The sequence below is a fragment of the Palaemon carinicauda genome, chromosome 1 (genome assembly GCF_036898095.1).
Source record: "Palaemon carinicauda isolate YSFRI2023 chromosome 1, ASM3689809v2, whole genome shotgun sequence".
Lineage (NCBI taxonomy): Eukaryota > Metazoa > Arthropoda > Malacostraca > Decapoda > Palaemonidae > Palaemon > Palaemon carinicauda.
In genome coordinates this window covers 192,500,429-192,509,129 of record NC_090725.1, presented here as the reverse complement: position 1 = coordinate 192,509,129, position 8,701 = coordinate 192,500,429, and positions in this window count along the sequence as shown.

Genomic DNA, 8,701 nt, shown 5'->3' with positions numbered 1-8,701 from the left:
AGTCACGTCTCTTCTAATTCCAAAGCTATTTATTCAGGTGGGCAACGCATACTGATCATGCTCCAGGCAAATAATTTTATATCTTACTATTCTTTTCAAAGAAACTGTGAGATTTCAAGTTCCACTAAACTGAATTCCAAGTAATGCACAAAATTCTTAGGTCCTCATTCTCCTGCTTCACTGAATCTAAATCCGTTTCAATTGAATATAAGCTAAAACTGTTCCTAGTTTGTTTGTATATGATTGGTTTTGCAGTTTTCAACGCCATCTCTCACTATCATAATTCTGACTTATCAAGTCAGATCATGGAATTTTGTTTGAGAGATATTTCCACGTCTTTGAAATTTTGTTTTTTTTACATCAAATAAAATAATAATTTCTAATTATCTTTTAATTATTCGGGTTGTTGCATTGTTTTCTTATGCAATGAATCTAGGCTACAAAGCTCGGTAGAAGAAATAAGAAAATAAGAGTTTTGATATCTTTCCCTATTTCGGGTTTCAGTAGGAATCAGACACAATATATAATTAAGCCAAAAATCAGGGTTTCTTTGTATGGCTGTATTATTGCTATTATGTATGGGGCGTGTAAGGTACAGGTTGACACACACAAAAGAAACCGGTCATCACCTAAACTTGAATAACTTTTGAAATAAATAATCAATTCCTTTTATTTTTCAGATTCATCAAGAAAAATTAATGTTCTAAGAGTCTACTAAATTCGACCTTCGAGATGCCATGGACTACTGAGGAAAAGACATTTATAGTTGAGGCATATTTTCAGTTGAAGTCTATCCACGCAGCTCAATTGCAATTCAAAGAACGGTTCAGATGTCAAGAATTTTCTGTCCACTCAATGATCTACGGATGGGTCAACAAGTTCAGAACCAATGGGGCTGTGCATAACCTGAATTGTAAAGACACTAACAAACAACCACACTGTGACGGCGCCGAGTAAGGGTGTGAACTCAAAGGCATATTAATGTGGAACACTCTCCTTATATACAAAACCTCAAGGCAACAGGATATAACAAGTTCACAAGACAGACAATATCACAGAGGAAAAACCAGACATGAATTTTCATGTTCGTTTTAGTGCGAGGGAAGAGCGAAGATACAAGCATAATATATACAAAAGGAATTATGTACAATTGTGTGAAACACGGTTGGTACATGGCTCCCCCCCTAAAAATGACATACTGTACATGTTAAATAGGGCGCCCTGATCTAAAGAGGCGAACTGTAGGCGGGTCATCTGGCAGAAGATAAGCAGGTTTTAGACGATCAATGGAAACCCAGTCTTCTTTGCCCCGAATGTTTAGGAGGAATGCTTTCGGACTGCGTCGGATCACAAGGAAAGAAGCCCGTGTAAGGGGGCGTTAGTGGTGGCTTGCTGGTGTCGTTGCGCAGGAAGACGTGCGTTGCAGAGTGCAAGTCTGTTGGTATGTGATGCTTCGCTGGGGGCTTGTAAGTCTGGCGGCACGGAGTAAATTTTCCCACGACGTGACGTATGCGCTGGAGATCGTCGGAGGAGGTTGTAGAAGGAAAAAATTCGGCAGGGACGACCAACGGGTCGCCATACACCATTTCGGCTGCCGAGACATCGAGGGCGTCTTTAGGAGTGGTCCTTAGTCCAAGGAGGACCCAGGGAAGCTGAGTAAACCAGTTGCAATCCTTGCAGCGGGACATCAAAGCTGCTTTGAGGGTGCGATGAAAACATTCAACCATTTCATTGGCAGCGGGGTTGTAGGTCGTTGTATGATGTAGGGTGATGCCCAGGAGATTCGCTAATGACGTCCATAATTGAGAGGTGAAAGTGGTTCCCCTGTCAGAAGTAATATGCTCAGGGATACCGAATCTTGAAATCCATCCAGAGAGTAAGGCAGATGTACATGAGGCGGACGTTGCAGTTTCCATGGGAATGGCTTCAGGCCAACGAGTGGAGCGGTCGATGACGGTAAACAGGTAACGATGTCCTTGTGATGTGGGTAGGGGGCCTACTACGTCGACGTGAATGTGTGCGAAACGACGCTGAGGTTGAGGAAAGGTGCCCACTCCTGAATCCGTGTGTCGATGTACTTTGGAAGTTTGGCAAGAAGTACAGGCACAGACCCAATCCTTAGCATCCTTAGAAATGCTGTGCCAAATGAATTTTGCCTTCAGCAGCTGTGCAGTAGAACGGCACGAGGGATGTGAAAGGCCGTGGATGAGATCAAACACCTGTTGGCGCATGGGAGCAGGAATCCAAGGTCGCGGTCTACCAGTACTGACGTCACAGAGGAGGGTGGTGTTGGAGTCTTCGAGGGGAAAATCCTCCCAACGGAGGGACGTGCAGGATGTCCTATAAGCTTGATACTCTGGATCCTGTCGTTGGGCTTCAGCCAGGGCATTGTAATCCAATCCCAGTTGAACGGCAGCCAACGTGTTTCTTGACAGGGCATCGGCAACGGGATTCATTTTCCCAGGGACGTATTGGAGGGTGCAATTGTATTCAGCCACGGCGGAGAGATGTCGGCGTTGACGGGCGGACCAGGCGTCAGACTGTCGAGTGAAGGCGTGCACCAGAGGCATGTGGTCTGTGCGAATGACGAAGGGCGTACCTTCTAAGAAATGGCGAAAGTGACGGACAGCCAAGTGCACCGCCAGCAATTCTCAATCGAAGGTAGAATAACCCGATTCTGCCTTGGACAGTTTTCTGCTGAAGAAGGCCAATGGGCGGGGCGAGCCTTTGACCACCTGCTCGAGTACTGCACCAATAGCGACGTCGCTGGCATCGGTGGAGAGAAGGAGAGGGGCGTGTGGGATAGGAAAAGTGAGAGCCGCAGTGGTTGATGGGCCTTCTTTGCATTGCAGAAGGCCGCTTCTTGAAGGGGACCCCACTTCAGGTCCTTTGGCTTACCCTTGAGGGAGGCGTAGAGGGGAGCAAGAGTGGTGGCAATGGCTGGCAGAAAACGGTGATAATAGTTGATCATGCCCAAGAATTCCTGCAGAGCTTTGACGGTCGAGGGCGCGGGGAAATTCTGAACGGCTGCTACCTTCTCAGGGAGGGGATGGACTCCTTCAGGAGTGATACGGTGCCCTAAGAACGACACTTCGTTGGCGCCAAAGGTACACTTGTCGTACCGGACTACAAGGCCGTTTTGTTGCAGGCGGTCGAGCACGATGCGCAGGTGACGGAGGTGTTCTTCTTTTGAGGAGGAGAACACAAGTATGTCGTCCACATAACATACACAGAAAGGGAGTTCCCCTAAGATGCCATCCATGAGACGTTGAAACGTTGCCCCAGCATTACGAAGGCCAAAACAGGAGTAATTGAAGGTGTATGTGCCAAACAGAGTGGTGATGGCGGTCTTGGGGATGTCTTCTGGGTTCATAGGCACCTGATAATACCCCTTCAGGAGGTCGAGCGTAGAGAAAACCTTCGCTTTGTGCAGGTAGGAGGTCACATCGGCAATGTTTGGGAGGGGGTAGTGATCCGGTTCTGTTTGCATGATCAGGCGCCTGTAATCCCCGCACGATCGGAGGGAGCCGTCTTTCTTCAGAACGATGTGTAAGGGTGACGACCATGGGCTGGAGGCCTTTTGGCAAAGGCCCATTTTCTCCATTTCGGCGAACGTCTGTTTGGCGGCTGCCAATCGTTCCGGTGCCAGACGTCTGAATTTTGCGAAGACTGGGGGTCCCGTCGTCTTGATTTGGTGATAAATACCGTGCTTGGCAGGAACCGTGGGCGTCTGGCGAAGTTCTGGACGGAAAACTTCCGGGTACGACGTGAGGAGGTGGGCGTAGGCATCCGTGGGTGCGCTGATGTGGAGAGCGAGGTTAGAGGGGGCGGGTTGAAGAGGTGTCGACAAGTACGAGTCTGCGTTGACCAATCGTCGGTGGGCGACATCGACCAGAAGGTGGAAATGAGAGAGGAAATCCGCACCGAGGATTGGCATTGTGACGTCAGCAACGAGAAACTTCCAATTGAATTTACCGTTTCCGAACGATAATGTGAGGTTCTCGTAACCGTAGGTGGGTATCGCAGATCCATTGGCAGCTACCAAGCGGACGTCGGCAGATGTAGACAGACTACGTTGTGCCTTGAAGAGGTTCCTTGGCAAAAGAGAACGACAAGCACCCGTGTCTACCAAAAATCGCACGCCCATTCCTGCATCCTGTAAAAAGAACAGATTAGAAACATGGGAGGCCACCGCCACAAGCAATGGCCTGCTTACACGTTTTTTGGCCACTGACAATCTTTGGCACATTTCTTCGCGGTTGCCCCGAATCTGAAGTGGTAGTAGTAAAACTGCGGCGGATGGGAGGTAGTAAGTGGCTGTAGAAGTCGTTCGTTGGGGCGAGAGCGATTGGTGGGTGGTGGGCGGCTGTGTCGCCGCTTCGGCACGTCACGGGGTAGGCGTGTATGTCCTACGGCATTCATGTCAGCTTCGGTTGACGTTGAATAGGCATCCTCGTCGTCAAGGGTGGAGGCGTTAGTGGAGGTCTTGAAGTGGCTATCCATAAGGGCGTCGGCTTTGGTCATCAAGTCCTTTATGGGTAAACTATCGACATCGGCAGCGAGTACAGGTTCAGGTAAACGGCGTATCCAAAGGGCACGGAGTAGGTTCACCTCACGAGGAGAGCCGTCTGCGGCAGGTTGAAGGCGAGCGATACTGGTCATTTCCCTGAGGGCAAGCGAAGCCCTTTGGTCCCCCAATGGTTGTTGCGAGAGCTGAAAAAGCTTTGCTATACGGGCGGCTGGCGACGGCGAGTATTGCTGCAGAAGGTATGATTTGAGGGCGTCATACGCTATTGGGGTGTCTCCTTGTTCACAAAGCCAGTCGGATATTTCTGGGAAGGTGTCCTCGGGTATCGCCGGGAGAACATAATCCGCTTTGGTGGTTGAGCAAGTCACGCCCCTGATACGAAAGTGGACTTCAGCACGTTGAAACCAAGCAAACGCCTCTCCGGTGGCGAACGGTGAAAGTTTCAATGGGGCGGCCGCGGCGCCAACTGATATAGTCTCCGTCATTGTACCAACGATGGAGGGGCGGAGGAGGTGGGGGTGGAAGGCAGTGGGAGCGAGTCGACTTCCGGGGTCACCAATGTGACGGCGCCGAGTAAGGGTGTGAACTCAAAGGCAGATTGGAAACGACTGAGTTATATTAATGTGGAACACTCTCCTTATATACAAAACCTCAAGGCAACAGGACATAACAAGTTCACAAGACAGACAATATCACAGAGGAAAAACCAGACATGAATTTTCATGTTCGTTTTAGTGCGAGGGAAGAGCGAAGATACAAGCATAATATATACAAAAGGAATTATGTACAATTGTGTGAAACACGGTTGGTACAACACTCTGGACGACCGAAATCATCATGGACACCACACAACATTTCTTGCCAAAGTTGATGCCATAAGGGCATCAACTTTGGCCATCAGGTCCGTAATGGACAAAGTATCGACATCGGGTATGACAGTGCACGCAGGTTCGGGTAAGCATCATACCCAAAGGGCACGAAGTTCATTCATAGCCAGAGGAGAGCCGTCTTGTGGCAAGTTGCAGGAGAGCAGTACTGGTCATTTCCCTAAGAGCGAGTGAAGCCTTTTGGTCCCCCAATGGTTGTTGAGAGAGCTGAAAGAGCTTGGCTATACAAGTGGCTGGCGATGGTGAGTACTGCTCCAGGAGGCATATTTTGAGTTTGTCATATACTATTGGGGTGTCCCTTATATCTTCATAAAGCTAATCGGAGATTTCGGGGAAAGTGTCCTTGGAGATCCCCGCAAGAACATAGTCTGCTTTGGTGCTTGAACGAATCACACCCTTAAATCAAAACTGGACCTCTGCGCACTGAAACCAGGAGAATGCCCCTGTACTGGCAAAATATGGAAGCTTCATGGGTATAGTTTTGATAGAAGAGTCAGGTTTGGTGGGCGGCATTGTAACAATAAGACACAGTAGTGAAAAGGAAGGCGGGAGGGAGCTGGTCGTCCCGCAGTCACCGACTGTGCGAGTGGGCCGTTATGTTATAACCAAGAGGTAAGGTATATGCAACTGACTTTAATTCAAGAGATAATGAGCTATATACAAGAGGTTCCAAGCAAGAATGTTACGAAAACTCAAACAGACTTATGGATGCAAAGGCAAGCTTAAACAGATTATATTATCAGTGAGAGATAGAGGGAGATACACAAAAAAACAAAATACCATTACAGAGTACAAGCATGTATGAAACATGTGCTGTTCAGTACATATCATTGCAGGTAAGCACATCAGAGCCACATATTTAATTTCATTAAATAACACTACACACAACAATTACTAAAGCCACACAGTTATTTACGAAATTGTACCTTTAGTATACAGATTTGCTTTAGTTACTCATTACCATGTGTATGATCATTATATTAAATTATTATCGGGTTTTCTGGTTCTTGGGTTAATAAAACATGACATTGATAAGCTGATTTCACTGTCGATTATGAACTTTAGCCTTAAAGAACCCGTCCAGACCATAGAGGCTTGCACACAAGGGTAAAGTCCTTGTGTTGGTTGTTTAGTGAAAGCACCAGACACTGCTTGTCACTGCCAAATTCACGAGCAAAGACAGTAAAGGGAAGACAGGAATATCACTTGTACTTCTGTGAGCATTTGCACACTTGTTGTCTGCTACTTGTTTACTCAAGTCAAAGTTGCCAGATAAAAAAAAAAAAAAAAAAAAAAAAAAAATAAAAAACACCAAAGATCTTTTCAAACTATGATGGCTACAGCTTCACAAATTTTCAAGAAAACTTTTGAGCCTAATGCTACATCATCATCATTATTTAGTTGGGGATTCTTACCGCAACAGTAATCAAAATTATAAATAACCGGAGGTCCCGCAAAACACCCAAAGATTATTTCCAAACCTTATGGGTTTCATGAGGATACATTGCTTCAGTGAGTTACACCCTTAATAATTTAATATGATTTCATCAACGCTAGTGCATTCTTCGAATACTCTATATTAAATAGATGATTTATGAAGCGTTGAAATCAAGCATCTTACTTTGAAGTCCTTATCCCACGCGTTATTTTCTGTATCTGCCTTACCAAATAAAAAAAAAAAAAAAAAAAAAAAAAGCCCAAAACTCATCAAAACTTGAAATTTATTTCGAGACATTGCTTTTTTAACAATAAATACACCCAAGTCTTCGCCTTTTGACCCATAATGCCTCCCCGGTGGTGATTTGGGGTAACTTGACAAAAAGAGAATTATTCTGAGAGATGTCATTTCATCTATAGACAAAAATCCTGTTTGCTTCTGCTGGCCTTGTCATGACGAACAATTTCATTCACTATGTGATCATAAATATCTGTGAAAATAATTGTTTCAAATAATTCTTCACGCGTTAGATGATCCAAGGCTTCTTATATTTTCTACAAATTGTTTCTGGAAAATCTATCCTCCCTGCTTCACTTTGGTATATTCTTAATGTTTGTGTTTCCAACTTAGTTTTGATTCAGAGAGTTTCCTTTTCTTGATGCCAGATGATCTTTTGGCTTTTTTTTTCTTTTTATTTCCTAAGGTACTGTACATTACGATGTTGAGGCTTCATTTTTCAAGGATTTCTTCCTGTAATCAACATACATCTAAAGACTTCCGGAAACTTTTTTCACTGTTGCCTCTCCAGTCAAATTATCAAGTGTTCCATCCTCATCTGTCAAAGGGTCAACATCAGGGGAAATTATAACTACATTAGCTGTTCAGTGCTTTGATAACTTTCATTATCTTCAGTGAATAACTCATCAACGATTTCATCCATAGTAAAGCCGAATTTAGTCAATGTTTCCATTCAAAAATAATTCATGGGCAAAATGATAAGGAAACAGACACCTTTGGGAGAATGTTTGCATACCTGCGTGTTATAAAACACAGATACACACTCACACACAGAAACATACACACACATACACACACACACACACACACACACATATATATATATATATATATATATATATATATATATATATATATATATATATATATATATATATATATATATATATATATATATATATATATACATACAGACACCTAAATTCATGAAGAAATCAGTTATGGAATATTCAGAAGGTAATTTCGGTCAAGATTTTAAGATAAAGTTTTTCACAACTTTTTATTATGCTGTATTGTTATTTTTCTCAAGAATCTTTAAAATGTTTGTCTTCAAATGAGGACTGGGGTATAATGGGCTTATTGAAATGAACGTAAATTCGCTCTGTCGGTGCCTTAGTTGACTGGGACAGGTGTGGACAACACTGTCCGTAGAGTTGTGCTCGATCTTATACGTTGGTCGATTCTTTACTCCATCGTTGTTGAAGCCGACCATCACTGATATCCCAAATGAGGTGATGAGTGTTGCATCGTTAATTAAAAAGAAAAAATTATTATTACAATGAAATTAATAATCATGATAGTACACCATTTATTATTATTATTATTATTATTATTATTATTATTATTATTATTATTATTATTATTATTATTATTATTATTATTATTATTATTAGTAAGAGTAATAGTAGTAGTAGTAAAGCTATATGATTTTAAAGAAAAAGTAATTCATGATATTTTAGGTCAATAAATATCTTGTTGACTTGGTACCGTCTGTAGCTCAAAATGGATTTTCTGGTCTTCCAAGAAGCCCATCTGTGTGAAAAAAGGCCC